At 36.2% G+C, this 19,665-nt stretch overlaps 1 protein-coding gene across 5 annotated transcripts in view; it reads left to right on the forward strand.

Moving 5' to 3' along the window:
* Positions 1–19,665, forward strand: part of zfh1 (Zn finger homeodomain 1) — a 746,119-nt gene that overhangs the window by 357,833 nt on the left and 368,621 nt on the right. Inside the window, exon 1 of one of the 5 annotated variants that reach the window (XM_081748991.1) lies at positions 6,927–7,153. The exons of the other annotated variants lie outside the window; for them this stretch is intronic. The gene's annotated coding sequence lies outside the window, so the exon portion shown is untranslated. Of the gene's footprint in view, positions 1–6,926; positions 7,154–19,665 lie in introns of those variants that run through there. 5 annotated transcript variants of the gene reach the window in all.

A 19,665-nucleotide genomic window follows, 5' to 3' on the forward strand; every position in this document is an offset into this window, starting at 1 on the left:
TCGAACCGCCCTCCCCCAAAAATAACGTACATTTGTACACTTTCTCATTAAAGCTATAGTTACTTGTTTGACAGGAAATAATTGACGTAGCGTGAAAATTTTATCTTACACTTCGTCTGTACTCTTTCTCTTATAAAAACAATGTACTTTTTGAATAACATGATTTGAAAGTCTAAAAATTTGGGACAGGTAACAGAAAAGTACTTAGGAAGAGATGAACGCTCTTCGTTTAGAATTTTCAAGACGCTTGGACTGTCAGTCACAGAGTGTGAAAGAAGTCAGAGGCTAATTTTTGCAAGAGACTTGTTTTGATTAACTATTATTTAATTGTAAACGTATTAACTGTTATGTAATACATTTACAGAACAGAAGGATGAGAAATTTCGGCGTTGACTCAATATTTTTGAATCCAGTAGCACTTGAATTATTAGAAAAAAAAAAAAAAACAAGAAATTTCGACTTTTGGAGGAAGCTGTTGGTTTGACCCAGGATTTAAACTTGTGCTGTCCGCCTGAAACCACAACAAGCATTCATGATGAGAGCTGTGGTGTCAGGTAGTTTATGCGAACGAAACTTATATGAAAATAAACAAACAAACGAAATCTTCATATGTGTAAACTAATGAAAGAATCAATACAAACAAAACAGATTAAACTAGTTAAAACAGCACTGCTGTGTACATGGGACAAACAGCATCCCACGAGATTTTCCCGTACATATATTTTGCATTTTGTGTATAAGCAAGAAAATATACAGTACACATCAGAAAAAGCAGACAGTTGGTATACGAGTAAACTATAACGAAGACGATTGTCTCGTTTACATAACGCCTTCATTTACCATTTTCTTTCTTTCTTTCTTCTCCTTCGTCTAACGTAATGCCAATTTGCAAAATAAACCTATTTCACGGTGCGGAAGGCAGCAGTGAAACAAACAGTATTATATAAAGTATACATTTTCTTCCAGGATATATTCCAGAAAGAGAAGGCTCTAATATTTGGATTGCTTGCTGATGCGGTATGGTTACAGCAAATGCGTTTGTGAATTCTGAAGATTTTGTGTCACTATCTCAACAACATACGTGCAAACCACATCTGTGTATAGCAAACCCAGTTAGCAAGACACATTTTGTTGTGTTTTACTAACGTAGCATTCGTTTTCTTTCACTATATAGCTATATGTTAGTGCCACAGGGACAAGGAAATGTGTTGGAAATGCATAAATATACATTTTCCTATGTCCTCTTCTCTCTTTACTATAGTACTACTGTATGTGGTGCGGTTTTGTATGTTTGTGTTAAGACCTGTACGCTAGAAGAAGAAGAAGAAGAAGAAGTAAAGCAGTTATTATCCGTCAACAGAGAAATGAACGTGGAGACAAGGAAAACGTGCATTAGAAAAGCCGTGTTTTCCTTTCCACGGAATAATCCTCTCTCTCTCTCTCTCACGTCCTATTGTTGTCCGTAGATAACTTGATTGTTGCGTCACACAGGGCGGAGAAGTAGGGGGATGGTTTATGTAAGTGAAACCGATAATGAAGCCGCGAGATGGTATAGTCGTGAGTTGAGTGAGTGCTACAAGTAAAGGGAGTTTTGGGGAGGAAAATGCTTTTGGTGAATAAAGTCATATTGTATCCTCTCTCTCTCTCTCTCTTACACTCCCAAACAAACAGTTGAGAGTAACGGCTGCAGATGGGTTTGTGAGAGAACGATAGCGTTTCTGGTGTTATTGTTATCCTTGGACGACATGAGTGTTTAATTGTTCCTTGCTTCCTTCCCCATACACTCTCTTTATGCTTTTTTTAAAAACTCTCTTTTTCTTCACACGTTTTCTCAGTAATTCTGTTAACTTTACCAATCCGCCAACCGCAAAAGCCGCCTTCTCTATTTTACTTAACGCTTTCGTTTCCCATCAGGTGGCTCTGATGTCGAATCTCCATATGTGTGTATGCTTTTAAATTCTTTATACTGAAGTATTGTCTCTTGCGATATATAGTATATATCGGTACGTTAAATAGGTTTCTTGATGTATGTTATCTACCCAAACAAAAAGTTTTATATTCGTTACATTAAAGTAGGCAAAACTAATGTATTCATGGAAGTTGTTGGTCTATTTAGAATTTATAATTCTTTTTTAGAACTCAAACTATGTGAGAGAGCACTAGATTTAAACCTTCATGTCTGACAAATATTAGTAATAACTTTCCCTCTTGCGGAAGAAAAAGAAAAAAAACGTTCTTCATTGATCTTAGTAAATCATTATTATAAGTATTTTTTCTATTCTGCATTTACACAATATTTAATATCGTTCTTCATTGATTTTAGCAAATCTTTATTATAAGTGCACAGTGTATTTAGTTAACATTTGCCCTCAAATTAGCATTTAAGAGGTTTGCTCTATTTATTTCTAATTTTAATTCTTCTTCTGAATAACAATTACTGAAATTATTTAGCGGAAATTTGACTAAGTCTAAACCACAACTTTGAAGAACCGAGGGTTTGCATAGTAGAATATCCCACATGCACATTAAACAGCCAATATCTACCTCTGTGCTAAGTTTGGTCAAGATTGAATATTCTGTAGATCTCGTATGTTATATCTATACTGTTCTTAATATTGACTTTAAAGAAGTCAAATGAAGAACAAAAATGATCAAAGTTACTTAAAAATAGGAAGCCAATAAAAATTATTTTTTTTTTTTTTTTTTTTTTTGTATTTATTCATATAACATTTCAGGGAACTTTGTTCTGATTCCAGTGTTGAATTCTTTTCTTGAAATTAAATTTTACCGTAGATTGAAGGGAAATGTTACGTTGCCCTCGAGGATAAATTCTTCCTCGAAAACCTGCATCAAAGAGCATTGGACCGTACTTCTGGGTCCTTTCTTTCTTATATAAGTATTTTAACATCAAAATTCGTAACAGAAGAAGTCAAATGAAGACAGGAGTTTTGGAAGTAGAGGTGATGAAGGAGACACGGGGGGACGGAGGGGTCAGTGAATGAGGAACAAAAGCTCATGGAAAAGGAACTGTGAATCACTTATTGTCTCTGTGTTTCTCTTCTCCTTCCATTTTTAGTTTTCCTCTGACTTGCTTCGGCATTCTCTCTCTCTCGTTTTAAAGTTTTCTATAAGACACCCAATATAAGAAAGTGCGAGAAAATTCGTTAGATGCTTACTTGGTAGCTAGGCCAACTGTTTCCCTCTGTGACGACGACAAAAACGACATACAGTCAGTGAGAATGAAGGAAACAGAAAGATACTTTCCCTTGCACAAAAGGCAACAGATTTAACGACAAAAGCTTTCAAAAACACATTGCCTAGTCTTTTCTCTTCTTTATTTTAATTTTTATTTTTCTTATTTTAACAGATTCAAAAGTTTTCAAACGACAGCCCAAAAGAAAGAAAGATATTCGTCCGCTGCATGAACAGCATATCTTCGTTTGGCTGCTCTCGTCACAACTTCATGAAACACGGACAGTAATCAGCCAAGCGGAGAGTGAACTTTATATGATACTCGAAGCGAATCTCCCCTGATAATTCTTTTAACCCCCCTTATTTATAAAGGAAAAAGGAAGTTTTCCGTATGTCCTTTCCATATTTCTTTATACTTCATTATTTTCATTTCTTTTCATAAATTAAAGCAAATATGAAACAAATAAATATGTGTGTATATGTATTGCCGAATTCTTTCCTAAAACATCTTTTTAATACAGAGACTTGACATTCTGTGTTAAAATGCAATCGTTTTCTTCACACTTAATTTTGGTACGTAATGAACCAGTTGGTGCCCTCAATTTTATTTATTGAGGGGCGCGGTGGCTCAGTGGTAGAATGCTTACCTCTGGTGCATGGGCCCCCTGGTTCGATCTCCGGCCAAGTACACTTGTGGTGGACAACATCGTGTTCGTGAGTTTTCTCGGGGTATTCTCTTTTCCTCCCACACTCTCATTCCACCGATTCTTTCGTCATCATTCACATGCCTTAATCATCCGTCTCCCTTAACCTAACGGGCATAATCGTGGGACGTTAAACCGAAAGAAAGATTTTATTTATTGATTAAAGTGTTAGCTAATGTTGCTACTCAGTCTTTCCAGGACTGAGTACCGGTACCTATGTCATCCTTTTATTTTTAGCCCACTAATTTATATGATGAATTTAAATTCCAGATCATTTCAGAGAAAACAGAAAATAATTCCCAATACAAATCAATGGGCGAAAGAATAAGGATGAGTGGACATTCACTACTTTTTAGTTAAAACTCACTTTCCGAGAAAAAAGAAGAAAAAACGTTAAATTTGGCGAAATTCATTAAGCATCAAAATAATTAACGCGTATCTTAAAACAGCTCTGAGGAACTTTGAATAAAGTAAATCAATGCGCAAACAATTCTAGAGTGCTTACTAGTATCGTCGATGTGTATATTTTCTCTCTAGATAGTATTGTCAGTGTATATTTTCCCCTCTAGATAGTATTGTAAATGTGTATAGTTTCCCTCTAGATAGTATTGTAAATATGTATAGTTTCCCTCTAGATAGTATGTCAATGTGTATATTTTCCCCTCTGGATAGTATTGTGAATGTGTGTAGTTTCCCTCTAGATAGTATTGTCAATGTATATATTTTTCCCTCTAGATGTAACGGTTCGTTGATTTCCAACGTACTTATCTTCAAAGCAATTCTGTCTAGTCAACAGACCATCAGTACAATTTGGAAGACAGAGCTTTGATCATTCGCGGAAAATCATATAGTGTGGATTCCACGTTATATAAGTTTAATTTTCACGACTCACATGGCCTTGGTGCTGAAAGGGACGTTAAACTACAAACCAACCAACCAATTTTCTACAATCAATTTTTGCTTTAACAACTCGTGTCCTTATTATCAGTTCGCGTTGTTCAAATGTTTATTAAACTCACCACCCTTCATCCATTCTCAACATTTACTAAGTATATGTATACAGTATAAATTTTAACCATGATAAACTGAAAATTAAGGAAACCTCTCAGATATAACTTACAATCGAATAACCTGTACTTCTTCTGAAGCATTTCGAGTAATAAGAATTCAACAAGGGCTTATTTCCTTAAAATGCACTGTGAACTGTCAAAACACTCGTTAATTTATTTTGAGACTGAAATTGAAGTTACGCGACCCTTCTTCATCACCGAAGTCAATAGACCTATAATTTATGATGGAATGCGAAACAGTTTAATGCATTCAATTGTTTTTTATGCCCTCTTACCAGCTATTTAATCCGGGACCACATCAACCAAAAGCGTATGCGCTAGACTCTAAACTAACTGGTAGGACTTTTTTGAAACAGTATTTTCTTAGGAAAAGAGTAACTATTTCCACAAACTATGCATATAGGAACGGGAACTGGTTGCTACAGAACAGTTGGTATTACTACGCGAACACCTCAGATGTAAGTTCCAAGCGTTCAGATTGCGAAAAATCCGATAACCGAACAACAGTATATTGTGCACATATATGGAATCTGTATGTTTATTACGGAAATCTGCACGAAGCATGCGTTATCCATATGCTACATACGTTCTGCCTCTTTCCCACTTAGATGTCGCTGCAGGTTGTCAGACTTCGAACAGTCTTTCGTATAGATGGAACACTTATACGGAAAGTAGGCCTATTATAAAACATACGTTTTCAGCTATATGTTTGTTGCAGAACGTTACATATAGTCGTACGTTAAGAGTCTTCATCCCGGCGAAATTAAAATACCGCTAATTTTACAGTAATTATGTGATATCTTCAAATAGATAAAAGATAATCGAAATGTGGAACAACAGCGCCCTAGACAATATTATTTTAGATGAGAAACCGTTATCACGACTCACTTATCTGATTTCGAGCCATTTTGAAAATCGGCATTTATTTTCACGTTTCTAAACGGCTGAAAACGGAAAGCCACTAGGTGACTTGTGACAACGGTACCCCAAGCAAAATAATGTTGTCTAGGGCGCTCTTGTTCCATATTTCAATTATCTTTTATCTATTTGAAGATATCACATAATCACTGTAAAATTAGCGGTATTTTAATTTCGCCGGGATGAAGACTCTTAAGCCCAAAATCTACAGGATTTACACATGTAACCTAAGTTTTTACGTACGCCACAAACATTTTTTTTTTCTGTCTGTGGACGCAACTTCGAATTGTTGAGTTCATCATTACTACGCGGAACGTCTGAATTTTTATTGTATTTTATTTTATTTATTTTAGTGCAACGTCTCACAATCATGCATCCAGTAACGAAGACGTTGATGATGAGATGGTTGAAATTGGCGGTACGAAGCAAGTTGGAGGAAATGGGAGAACCCTGAGATAACCCACTCACACGGTGTTTGTCCACCATAAAGTTCAGTTGGCGTCGGATGGGATCGAACAAGGGACCGTTCGTTTCGGAGGTGATTGCTTTCCAACTAATCCACTGAAGTGTTTTTAAGGATCGATTATAATTTAAAAAAAATATCATGTTTGTAATCATGTTATTTCTAAAATTAATAAATCACGAATTGTTTTTCTCTTCTGTTTTGCAATAACCTTTCTTTCTTAATTATTTTATCTATCTATTTGTGATGAAAACAAAAATTCTCGTTAATACCACTAATCTTCATCTCACACCCGGGATTGAATAATAGACTATCCGTTCTATAGATAACGTGTTCTTTCTTTCCATAGTAAAGGGGCATGTGTGTTAGAAATAAAAGTGTAAGGTCAGGTCAGTGCTATCGCTATGAACTCTCTTTCGTTCATTTGCTAGTATAACCTTTGTATCATCTTCGTAGGAGGGCACTGAATGAGGTCACCTACTCTTAACAGTTAGTTAAGCTACACTGCTTACGTGTTTCAAAAGTGAATTATAACCAGGGATTATACGAGAGTGAGACAGCTCATTTATCGTTTTTCATATTGACTTAAATTTATACTTTTCGTTCTCTTTTCTTTCCTTTTCTGTCTCTCTGTGTGTGTATGTGTGTGTGTGTGTGTCTTCATATGTGAGTGTGTTATGTATATGTGTGTGCGTAAAAGGAGGAAGCGATGAAATGGCGGACACAGTGAAAATTTGACTCATTATCCACTTTGGTTTGTAACGCGTTGGTGGCAGAATTTTTAAGAAGCTTTCAGAAGTTGATATGTAAGTTTTTACACTTGTTTTTAAACTTTGTATTCTTATGTAACATTAATACATTTTTGGGCATTTTTTTACAGTCTCTGTACTATCTTTTTATAGCTTCTTGTTTTATTAATACAAGCAAAAGTGGCTTTTGAGGGAAGTCACATTGGTAAAAAAAAAAAAAAAAAAAAAAAATGGAAAAAATATTGCTACAACCTAAAGGAAGAAAACTGTACCTAATGTTCTCATTTTGTATACAAAGTTCCAAACATATTTAAGTTTTCTTCTCTCAGATTTTTTTTTTTTTTTTTTTTTTTTCAGATGTGATTCCCTCGACAGACGCTACTGACATAAGATGTTCTTTAACAATCTACCCAGCGTTCACCATCCGAAAGGATGCATAACTTTAATTAGCTGAATAATATTTCGATTTTTTATTGCTGGTTTTGTTCCAAGGAAAACATCTAGCTTAATAAAAGTAACCAACTTAACATACTAACAGCATTGTCATCTTCATAATTAGTAGTAGGAAACTTTCTCGAAATTGAGAAGTTTCCGTGCAGTCTGCAAGGTGAGCAAACTCGCGAGCCCCGGGCTCAGTTGATCACGAATCGAATACTTTAAACGCGAGAACGTATGAATATCAAGTAATATCATTCGTAATATCAAGTTCGAACTCGTAGTGAGTGCGAGCCCAATGAGGTAAATGGAAGCGAGATTGAGGCTAGTGCAAGCCTCATTGAGAAAAGCGAATCCGAGCTCGATTGAGCGCGAACCTCATTGAGAAAAGCGAGCCCAAGCTCGATTGAGCGTGAGCCTCATTGAGAAAAGCGAGACCGAGCTCAACTGAGTGCGGGCCTCAATGAGAAAAACAAGACCGAGCTCGACTGAGCGAGAGCCAAATAAACCCCGATTCCGATATCGACTCAAGGCGTTTTAAATTTAAAGGCTTTATAAGATTATTTGTTAAAATTTCAACGTTATCAGATCTCGCTTTTATGAAATTCATTGTAAGCTTTATAATGATATTTCGAATAGACATGATCAGAAGTTTGTCAAAGTAGTAAAAAAAAAAAAAAAAAAAAAAAAAAAATCTGATGTTGTGTATAGAATTTATAAACTTTATGCAATTAATGTCAAAATCTTGAAAGTACAATCTATCTTTGTAAATCATAGTATGATGATTCGTGGTACCGAGCAAAAATCTATAAAAATTTTAATATTATAGTAAGACCTCTGCAGTGTGTAAAATTTGAAGTTGTTGAAAGATCTCTGGCATAACCTTTAAAACAAATTAAAGGCGTTTTTAAACGCATCTGAAAGAAAGGAAAAAGAACATTAAAAATGAAATGTATATATATATATATATATATATATATATATTCTATCTTCTGGATTTTTACCTCTTTGTTCTTTGTGTTAGTCTATCGACGCCAACTTTGAGTAAAAATGGCTTCACAGAAAAAAAAATATTATAGTAACAAAAATTTAAAACATTTTATGGTGTTTGTATATAAACCATGTTAGACTTACCAAACAGCTTTACCGCGCCGTAACCATATACCTTTTGAAAACCATTTGGTTGTTTTACTTCGAAACGTGGGATATCTCAAGAAAACTATGGACTGGGTCCACAAAGTTGAAACAATTTTTTTACGACCTTCATTTTTTTTTCAAAGTTAATAAACCGAGTCTCAGGTCAACAGTAATTTCCTGTGTGTGGACTGGTATACATATATATATGTGTGTGTGTTCGTTGTTTTGCGTCTAAAATATGATATCTGTTCAACGTAAACACAGAGAAACAAAGATTCCTTTTACTGAGTGGCCCTAGTTCCTATATTTTTTCACTTTCTTTCTTTTTATTCTCGTAATTAAAAGAATGATGGTTCGTGATGACATGTAACCTTGCTCCCCTGGTGACCGAAGAACAACATTAGCCTGTGTATTCCTTTAACCACACACGTGAGATTGTGAGTCACGCAGGAAAAGCATTAAAATTAGTAGTTATGTATAGTGGATGACACACACACACATGAGCACATATTCATATAAGGGCTTACATTATATTACACAAGAGACAAGATATTTGGATGTGGGCGTGAGGAACCGGTCATTAGTATGGAAGCCGATACGATCAAGAACATATATACGTATAACCTTGGGCTGTTTATAGACACAAAGAACAGATTCTTTCGGTCACTATACCTAAGGATCGTTATATTTTGCTACATCGTATATCTTTGTACCCAGTTGGTGTGAGTATAATCACTGGATATATCTTTAGCAACTGAAAAGTACTATGTCGCGGATCTTGTATGCGTTTTCTCTTTTATATTTTTAGGTAAAGTAATGAGTACTAACATGGCTTTCTTCTTTGTATGTTTCACTAATGCTTCTAAATAATAATAATAATAATAATAATAATAATAATAATAATAATAATAATAATAATAATAATAATAATAAAAATTCGTATATTTTCTTACCTTAACATCACTTTTACAACTAGTGTGCGATTAAAGAAAGTTGGCGTCTGACAATTGGACAGAACACGTGATGCGTTGGGGCGCTGTTGCCAAAGATTATGCAACAATAACGACAGAAATTTCGGTGACAAACTTACAAGGTTAATATGTCATTATTCTGTAATCGTAATCACATAACAGAATGATGTAACGTATGACTCCCAAATAACACAAATAGTGGAATGTTTGACACAAGATTCAACATTCAAATAGTGCCCTTGGTTGTCTAGAAATAGCGTGAAAAAATATTGCAGTAATTGGTGAATTTTCTCACCTTCGCTATGTTTACAGTGCGTACAAATATCTATCAGAAGTAAGCTTTCCGTAATCTCACAATAGTAGAGAAGGTAATAAGAGAAGACAACGCCATGGTCGAAAAATGTTATAAGAACTGCAGTTTTAAAGTACCTTCATAAGGTTTCACTCAGTGAGTCTTACATAGGTAAACTGGGACGGCGCGAGGTGCATGCGAAAGATGCGGGTGAACAGAACACTGAGGTTAAGAGGCCTCCTCCCGGCGAAATTAAAATACCGCTAATTTTACAGTAATTATGTGATATCTTCAAATAGATAAAAAGATAATCGAAATGTGGAACAAGAGCGCCCTAGACAATATCATTTTACATGAGATACCGTTATCACGACTCACTTATCTGCTTTCGATTTCGAGCCATTTTGAAAATCGGCATTTATTTTCGCGTTTCTAAACAGCTAAAAATATAAAGCCACTAGGTGACTTGTGATAACGGTACCTCACGCAAAATAATATTGTCTAGGGCGCTCTTGTTCCATATTTCTTTTTTTTTTTTTTTTTTTTTACCTATTTGAAGATATCACATAATTACTGTAAAATTAGCAGTATTTTAATTTCGCCGGGATGAAGACTCTTAAGGGTTTGCCGGCGACGAAAAGGAGCACTGGTCAAACTGACGCTCGCCATCGGATCCTTATCCTTAAAAATAATGTCTTTTATTGAATATTTTACTTTTACAGTTATTTTTTTATTGTAAATAATTTATTCTAATATATGCTTTTATTATTACTACCGTTAGCATAATAATCTCACCAAAATGACAGTACGCAAGCATCCCTGTTTCACTAAGTTTATGTTAAGTGTGAGTTCTTAGCATTGAGTTGGATGCTGTTCAGTCATTTTATGTATTTTTCACTTGTTTAAATTTAATTATTTGTATTTGAATAGACACAACTGCTTTTATTTCTTTTTTACAAGTACTATATCATATATTTAAAAAGAAGTCGGAAGTCCCTATAGTAAAATAACAAAATACAGTCTGTGGGCCAAAGAGCAACTAACTAACGCAATGGTTTATAGAACCTGGAGGTCCAATGTCGCGTTCACAAAAGTTCTCCATTGATTTCTGTCCTTAGCCCTGGGTCCAGTTTCTACTTTGTATTCCTACTTCTGCGAGATCCATCTTAATATTGTTCTCCTATTTGCGTCTAGGTCTTTCTAATAGTCCTTTTCCGATTAGTCTTCCTGTCATAACTTTAAAAGCGTTCTTACTTTCTCCCGTCCTGGCTACATGACCTGCCTACCTAATCCTCCTAGACTTGATGATACTAACAATGTTTGGTAAACCGTATAAATTATGCAGTTTTTCGTTATGAAGTTTCCGCCATTCCTCATTCCCATTCCTCTTGGGTTAGAATATTCGACTCAGGATTTTATTCTCAAATATTTTGAGTTTGCGTTCTTCGCTCAGAGTATGCGACGATGTTTCGCAACCATACAACAGACATGATTATGTTTCATAATATTTTAAGCTTTGAATTGCTCGACAGGATTCGCGACGACAAGAGATTTTGAACTGAATAATAACACGAATTCCCTGCTTTTAGTCGACATTTTTAATTTCTTCGTGAATATGGTTTTCGTCCGTTAATATTGGCAAAAGAGCAATGTATATGTATTTTGCATGGATAATAGGAGTAGTGATACGCCTATGTGCAGGAAATTTTTGGCTCGACTCTTTACGAGACAAAGGGGTCGGCAAGCCATAGAGTCTGATCTGCCGGAACACTTTCTCTCTGACTGGTCCTGCAGGTAAAACGGTCTACATATTTGATTTTGTCTTTTGATTAAGAAAAAAAAGAAAGAAAATAATAAAAAAGAAAATGGTGTACCACCAGGTTGTTTGAGCTTGCCTCAAAATAGTGACATCAACTACTATTCCTCAGGGGCGTCACTTAGAGGGGTCAGGAGGAGGCAATTGCCCCTCCCAAGAGTTTGAGGAATACGTATACTTTAATCGATTGTCTACTAATATACTAGTACAAAATGTGAAAGTCGTGTGTCGGTGGTGCTCTTGCCCCCCTCAAGCGAAGTCTGAAATGACGCCCCTGTTACTCCTCACTTGATTTAAGCTTTACTGCTGATTGCTTTTACGAAGTGATAACTAAGATTAAGTTCGCAAGTTCGAAAATGTTCCCTATCTAATACAGTCGAGACTATGGCTTAGTTGTGCAAGAGATCTCTCTTGAAGGCGGAATAATGTAGTGAGGAACGGCCTATACTGTAAAGATTGATCTTGCGTGATGGTCTGTGCTCACACACACACACACACACACACCAACTGCACTGGATTTAAGCCTACATTAATACGTCCTTGATCATCCTGATATTGCATAAGGATTCGAAAAAGAAAACAATCCAATCTGATCTTATTTCTATAGATTTTTTGATGAAAAGATGTATGGTGCTTATCGTTTATTTTAGTCATTGGCATTTCAAGTAGGTATAGGCTAAGCGGCATAATTGATAGCATGTTTGTAAAAGAAAATAGTTTGAAAGATTTTATAATGTCCTATTTTTTTCACAAAAAAACTATTAATTATTTTGCTCTCGAAATTCACTATGTATACTTAAAAATCACAAACTTACTTATCTTCTCTTTTCAATATATAGACCTATATATTATGCTCTGTATTACTCTCTGTATGAACCTCAATATTCCATTTATCTACAACAGGAACATGTTAAGTTTTATTCCTAATATTAAAATACCTTAGAAAATATTAAAATTAGTCTAAACTCAGATTTTACGTGCTGTACCTATTTATTGATATCTAAGGAACAGTTTTAAGATTACTTCTTACGAGTTTTGTTATTAAAATTTCCTACTATTCAACAAATAATAGGTTTTCTAAATACTGCTAATTGACGACACTTTAAAAAAATACCAAGATGTATGGGATAGAAATGGTCAAAATTATCCGGATTCCGGAAAATTTATTTTCCGCAATTGGAAATTTCACTTTCCAGATTTCGGAAAAAATCAGGAATTCAGAAAATTCGGAAAAAATCCGGAATTTGGATTTTTTCTGAATTCCGGAATTTTTCTAAATTCCAGATTTTTTCCGAATTGCGGATTTTTTCTGGCATTGGATTTTTCCGAAATTGGAAGTTTTCCGATTTTATTTTCCAGATTCCGGAAAGTAAAAATTCCGGCATTGGCCCATCCCTGTTATGGAATCGTGTTGAAAAACCCACCTAGCAGATTGATTGGCGGGGATTCGTACTTTATTTCTCGCTTGCTTGTCTAAGGCACCGTTCTGCCATACCAGTTATCTATTAAAAAAAAAAAAAAAAAAATACGACCAGTTTGGTTCATTTGATGCTTTTTTCTTTTGTCTTAAGTTAACTAGTTAGATTTTTTAAAATCTGGATTTTTTCATTGAGAATTATTGTGTAGTGGGTACGAAATATTTTTTCTGCATCCTTCCAACATCGTCTCATTAATTCATTCATTATTTTTTCTTGCTTGCGGAACTTCCTTCTATATTTTTTTATATATATTGCTTTTAAAACCCATTGTTATTCTTAAAACATCTGATTCTGGTCTGGTTTTTCCTCATTCAGGTAGAAAAGAAGGCAGTGCGCAAAACGTCAAATGCAAAACAGCCAATACAAGTTCGAGATAGCTCGTGCACGTGGTATCTGGTTACCTGCCCAGGTGTTGGAGCAGCTTCCTGATTGGCTCTACCTTCCTTATCGATTCCCTGCCCCCGTCGGAAGTCTAGAACACCTCTTCGTTCTGCTCTAACACCTGAGCTCGCTGCCGATTGGATGAACGAGAGCAGGTTTGACAGGTTTTCATTGGCTGTTGCTTTCAATGAGATAACACCTCTGTTTTCATTCCACCTGTGTATTCCGTGTCTCGTGAATCGTTCGTTCTGCGTATAATATAACCGTTGCTGCAAGGTGGATGCATAATACCAGATACTAGAATATCAAACCTTTTGTGAATGATTCGTTACAAGGGGTTACCTCTAATTACTTGTTGCGTTTATTTTAGGAAGCTAAACATTTTCAATAGATAAGCAAATTAAAATTTTACATCTAAGGGCTTCAAAAATTTCAGATTTGTATTTGCGTTAAAGGAGTTTCTAATTCAAATCTCCGCGCGATATACTAACGTAACTAGGTGAAGCCAATAAAACAGGTTTAGAATTGCCAGTTTATTTTCCCTCTGGTTCAAAACAGGCAGCGAATAAGATGAACATTTAACTAACAGAATTAATTTATCAGTAATAGTATTATTTCTTTAATGTCAGCTGTTGAATTCTGGAATTTCCTTGCGTATTTATTGGCGATTTTCCGGATATAGCAGCTAAAACCATTCTAAACTGGATTTAATAATGGAAAATAATAAGGAAATTTCGTGATGAAGACGCCTACACAAGTAGTGTAGCTTATGAGACGAGAAATAGCTAAAGCTTTTTCGTCTCGTCTCGATTAGCTTTTCTCTTTCGTCTCGTTCTATAAATACAAAATTTATGCTCTGTTTCTTTCTTAATTTCATCAGAATCCTTCCACGTCACGAGAGAACCACAAAGGGTATGATATAATAACATTTAACCGTATTTATTATTGGAGTATATTGTATAATGACTTGCATATCTTTAAACTTTGATGAATGATCTTCATTAGGTTCGTACAATTATTATATCAGTTTATCTATAGATTTTTATTCTGTGAATGAAATAACACTACAACACTGTTTGAGATCAAAGATTTGTGTGAACTAGTATTGCTAAAAAAAACTCAAGAAATTTATCATCTCCTAGGCGACACTATACTTAAGGAAATTGGAAAATCGATTAGGACTGCTCATCGTTGTTTCAATCCTGAGTTCTAGTCGATATGGTGCGAGCGGTCCCGGGATCGATTCCCGGTGGAGCCACTCGGTCGAAAAAGTGTAACAGCTTTTCCCGTCCAGCCATCTTGAGTATTGTTTTTCCTCATTCACACCGGGCAAATGCCGGGATGATACCTAACATATAGCTCCCAGGTCGCCTCCTTCCTTCCCTTTCATCGGATAGTGTGTTCGCCGAGAAACATCATCCGTCATGTACGTGACGGGTTGAATAGCCTTAGATGGCGACAGCCTAGAAATCGAAATCCTAATTCCTAATTTGATCCTGAAATCTCCCGATTACGAGGCACAAAGTTAACTCTTCACTTAACGACCAATTTGTTATTCTACTGATCACAGTAATGACGTCAGATAGATTATAAGCATTTAAAATCAAGCACTATAATGCTATATGAATTTAATACCTAGCTTGCCTCGCCTAGCTAGCTTGTATTCATTGCTTTGATACACTGTTTTTTAATCCTTCGTTCATGTTGAGCTTTGACTGGCTAAGTGGTTATTGCATATGCTTACGGCCTACTTTCCAAGCAAGAGTTAAGGTTGTCTCGTCTCGAAAAGATGTGGTGAAAGTGATACCTCGTATCGGAGAGTGTATCTGTTTTTATTGTAAGAGCTATATCTCGTCTCATATCTCGCCACAAACCTTCTGACTCTCTCGTTACGTAGGAAACAATACCCGTTCTTTTTTGTTCGGTATCGCCCAGTTGCAATCCTTTACAACCAGGGCCGGATTTAGGAGGGGTGCACCGCCCCTTCGTTGCAAATATACACTATCTAAAATGTGAAGCTAGTAGTGAAAATATCAACACTTTCCGAAATTTTCTACTGTCATGTTTCCGTTTGGGGCTTAAAAGAAAACACAGCTTTACAAAAGCAATAGTTTAAGTTGATTTTCTGAAGGTTGAAGGAAAAGGATTCACCAAGCAAAGCAATATAACATTTGTCAAGTAGGGAAGAAACAAGCCAGGAAGAGAAAACAATTTTGCGTGCATGTCGCTTGCGACTCCCTTTAAAATACTCCACCCTCTCCCGTTCTATGTATCAGCGTTGTTGGGTGTAAAGAATATTGTCACATGTTACTTTGAAGAGTTTCAATGAGACTGGTTATTTTGGTAGTTATGGTGCAACTCCATCAGAAAACCCTGGATACGTCCCTGTTTACAACATATAAGTATGTTTTGTGGTTCGTATTCTGTGTTAAAAACTGTAGGCCCTGTCAGTATGTCATATTCTCAATTCTGGAAACAACGTTCTAAACATTAAACAAATAAAAGAAACTTCTTCTATAATGATTTTAAGGGAATTGGTTGACTAAATCCTTCATATATGTACACTGTCTGTCCGTGTGTCCGTCCGGTATATCTACACAATATCTCAAGAATTATGTGATGAATCATCATCAAGTTTAGTCAGGATAGAGAGGGTCAAAGGTTGGGAATCAAGTTCCTTGATGGAGGTAATCTATTCAGTTGATTTCAAGATATGAACATCAAAAATCAGTTCCCCATGCATTCCTGTGGGAAGTAATGAGTAACATCCTCGCACGATAGACTACCCGCAGTGCTACTGAAAGTAGCGGGTTAGTATAATGATCAGGATCTAAAATACTACTCTATCTGTAAATATAATGCTAAAGTGACAATAAATGACTTTCTACTCGAGAAATCTAAATATTTAAATATATTCTATTTCCAAATACTCGTTCATCTTAAAGTGTACTTCACTCAATTTGATGTAAAATGTTATATTTAAGCATAGGCTTGATCAAATTTAGCTTATTAAAGAGTTCGGTTTACCAGAAACCAAACCAAACTCTTTCACGTGCTGTACATTGTGCACTGCTACTCGTTAAAAAAAAAGGTTTATTTCTTTCCATTGACAAAAAGTGCAAGGAAACACAAGAATGACATTCACGAAATAGAAACGATGAAAGTGTGGGACAGAGCGGGCGTAAATATTGGGCGTTCTTAATTCGCAATCGAGAAGTCTCTCTTCCAATCCGAGACTGGTTATCCTGACTGTGGTCATCTTCACTAAGTTTCACGAGGCGAATACTGGTATGGTTCATTTTAAGTATAGCCCCTGACCAACTTCCTTTACCATTGCTGTTATTATCGCAGATGGTTAATGATTCAATTGTCGGCCGGTGCTTCCCAATTTTCTGCGTCCACACAGTGTTGTGAAGCAAACTGGGGAGTCACGTGAATAAAAGATGTGACGATCACTATTCCCTGTTCAGTGTAAGCTCTAAACTCCCATAAACAAAATATTTGTATCCTTCCGCTTATCACAAATACGATTGGCTAGTGTTCTATCACTGCCACTCCCCACGGGGAGGAGAAAATTATACAAGCGCATTTTGATAATACTGTCTCGTGTTGTCCAGATACTGCAGCAGCAGAAAAGAAGGATAAAACTCAAAAGATTTTAAAAAAATGAATTTCGATGGTAAACAATTGTTGCTTAGTGAGTAAAAGTGTACCTTGTTGGTGTTTCACCACAATACTCGCGGAACTAGGATTCATGCCAGCCGTCTTTCAGATTCGAAAGCAGAACACGCGTCCACAGTTAAATTGGCGCCATAATTACTGCGCACGCTTAGTGTTTATTTCTATTGTTTCATTAGCCACACTCGATTGCAGCATTATTATATAATCCGTATTTTTATTTTTGTCATTTATAATAATGCAGCAGTTTTATATGGAGCTTCATAGTAAAAGTAATCTTAATATCGTGTAAACTATTTTGCGGAGGAGTACAAGTGTCGGCAGGCCAACAGCAAATCAGCGAGATTTAGTTTCACGTGGCTTTGTTTATCGCAGTTTAGAGCTTAGGCCGAACAAAGTTTTAAGTCTAGGTTAGAGACAGAGGAACGCAGCGCTCTGACCACGTGTTTGTCGCCGGGCTGAATGAAGTTCAACCAGTCGCTAACAGATGACGTTGAAGCGACTCAGGCCCACAATGGGCTGTTACGCCAAGTAGATTTTTTTTTGTTCATTTCTACGGTTTCTTTTTTCTTTCCTTCATTTACATATTAACCTTAAAATGAAACTAGATGATCCGCAGTAATTTTACTTTTTATTCTTTTTCGCAATACCTAACATGCGCTAAAAAAAAAAAAAAAGCACATGGTGCTTCTAGGTGCATATATAGTATTAGGCTGCCTGAAACTTCCTCGCATCATTATTCATTCAAACCTCTCGTATATTGATACATGGAACTGGTAATAGACAAAATCTATAGAGTCTGAATAGTGTTGTCGACGAGATGAGGTGAAACTGCATTTTCGTATCAAATTACGAGACAAGACAGAGTTTTTTTTTTTTTTTTAAATAAACTTCTTGGGACGAGATTCAGACATTTTTTCGAGACGAGAGAGAGCGCCAAATCTTTACTCGTGGGCAAACTGTGAGTCTGAGCGACGATTCAAAAAAGTATCTGAAAGCGGACAAAATATAGGCCTACAATTGGAAGCAGTCTTAAAAAAAAAAAAAAAAAGTCCCCTTGATATTTCCAATGTTAAGAAATACTACCTTTTGAGCAAGTACCGGGTTGTGAACTGAAAGCCTTTCTATATGCGAAGCAAGCACGTTTTGGAGGTGAGAAGTGAAAAAAAGAGGAAAAACTCGTGCTCAGTATGTTTAAATCATCATAGCATCTGTTGTTCCATTGTGCACTTCGTGTCAAATCGTGAAACTCTCAAGGTGTCATATTTCATCTTATCTGTGTCCTTGGTAGGAGATGAGGTGTTCTGGTTCCAGTTACAAGGAATAGAGACGGGGAGAAAGAGGACAACTGAAGAGTTTCGAACCTGAGAGAGAGAGAGAGAGAGTGGGTGCATCCTCACTTTCCTTGTGGAGAAACGGAAGCCATTATTTTCCCATTAGGCCGGGAGCTCGGTGCAGAGCGTCTGAAGAGGAAACAACGATCAGATTGGTGGCGGATTGCAGTCACGACGCCTGCTGAGGTTGAGATTAAACGAGCCGCCGGGACTGGACAAACACTCCCTCACCTCCATTAGTCTCGTCCCTAGCTCTACGTGAGCCAGTACCAATCATAACGGTAGATACAACTCTTCACGTGAAAAAGATTTGTACCTCCTTTTCTTTTTTTTTCTTCGTTTCCCTGGCAAAGGGTCTTCTTTCCCTCTCCTACAATAAACTTTCTGTTACTTTTTTTGTTTCTGAGAACAATTTTGAAAATTTATGTGATACAAAGACAATAAAATAAACAATGTGTTTACTGAAAGAAGAAATAGAAAAAAAAAAAAAACTACTACTCTGTTGTCGTTACAAATTTCCGAAGTAACACAGGTCTTGTGGCAGTTTGGAAAATAGTTCTAACATTTATCGATACAGAGGTAAGTCAAGGTCGTATGGGTCGAAAGTAAAAGAATTTGGATAAGCCAGCTTCAACTTCTCCGGCCTCCTGATTGGTTATTTTTGTATACAGTATTGGACCGAAAATAAATTACAATTTTAAAATTCAAGAGGAAAGGGAGCAGAGAAGAGAAAAACCTTTCAGTTTAACGTCCCACGTTATGCTCTTTAGGCTGACAGAGACGATGATTGAAGCAAGTGAATGATTAATGGTGGAATGAGAATATGGGAGGAAAGGGGAGTACCCCGAGAAAACCTACGGACATGATGTCTATCACAAGGTTATTTGGTAGAGGATTGAACCAGAGATCCCACACACCATAGGTAAACGCTCTACCACTGAGCCCTCGAAAGAAAATGAAATGAAATCTTTGAGTTTTACGTCCCACGGTTATGCCGGTTAGGCTAAAGGAGACGGTGATTATGAGAGATGAGTGAAATGGTGGAAT

Source organism: Thermobia domestica, chromosome 2, assembly GCF_964235325.1.
Source record: "Thermobia domestica chromosome 2, izTheDome1.hap1.1, whole genome shotgun sequence".
NCBI classification, from domain to species: Eukaryota; Metazoa; Arthropoda; class Insecta; order Zygentoma; family Lepismatidae; genus Thermobia; species Thermobia domestica.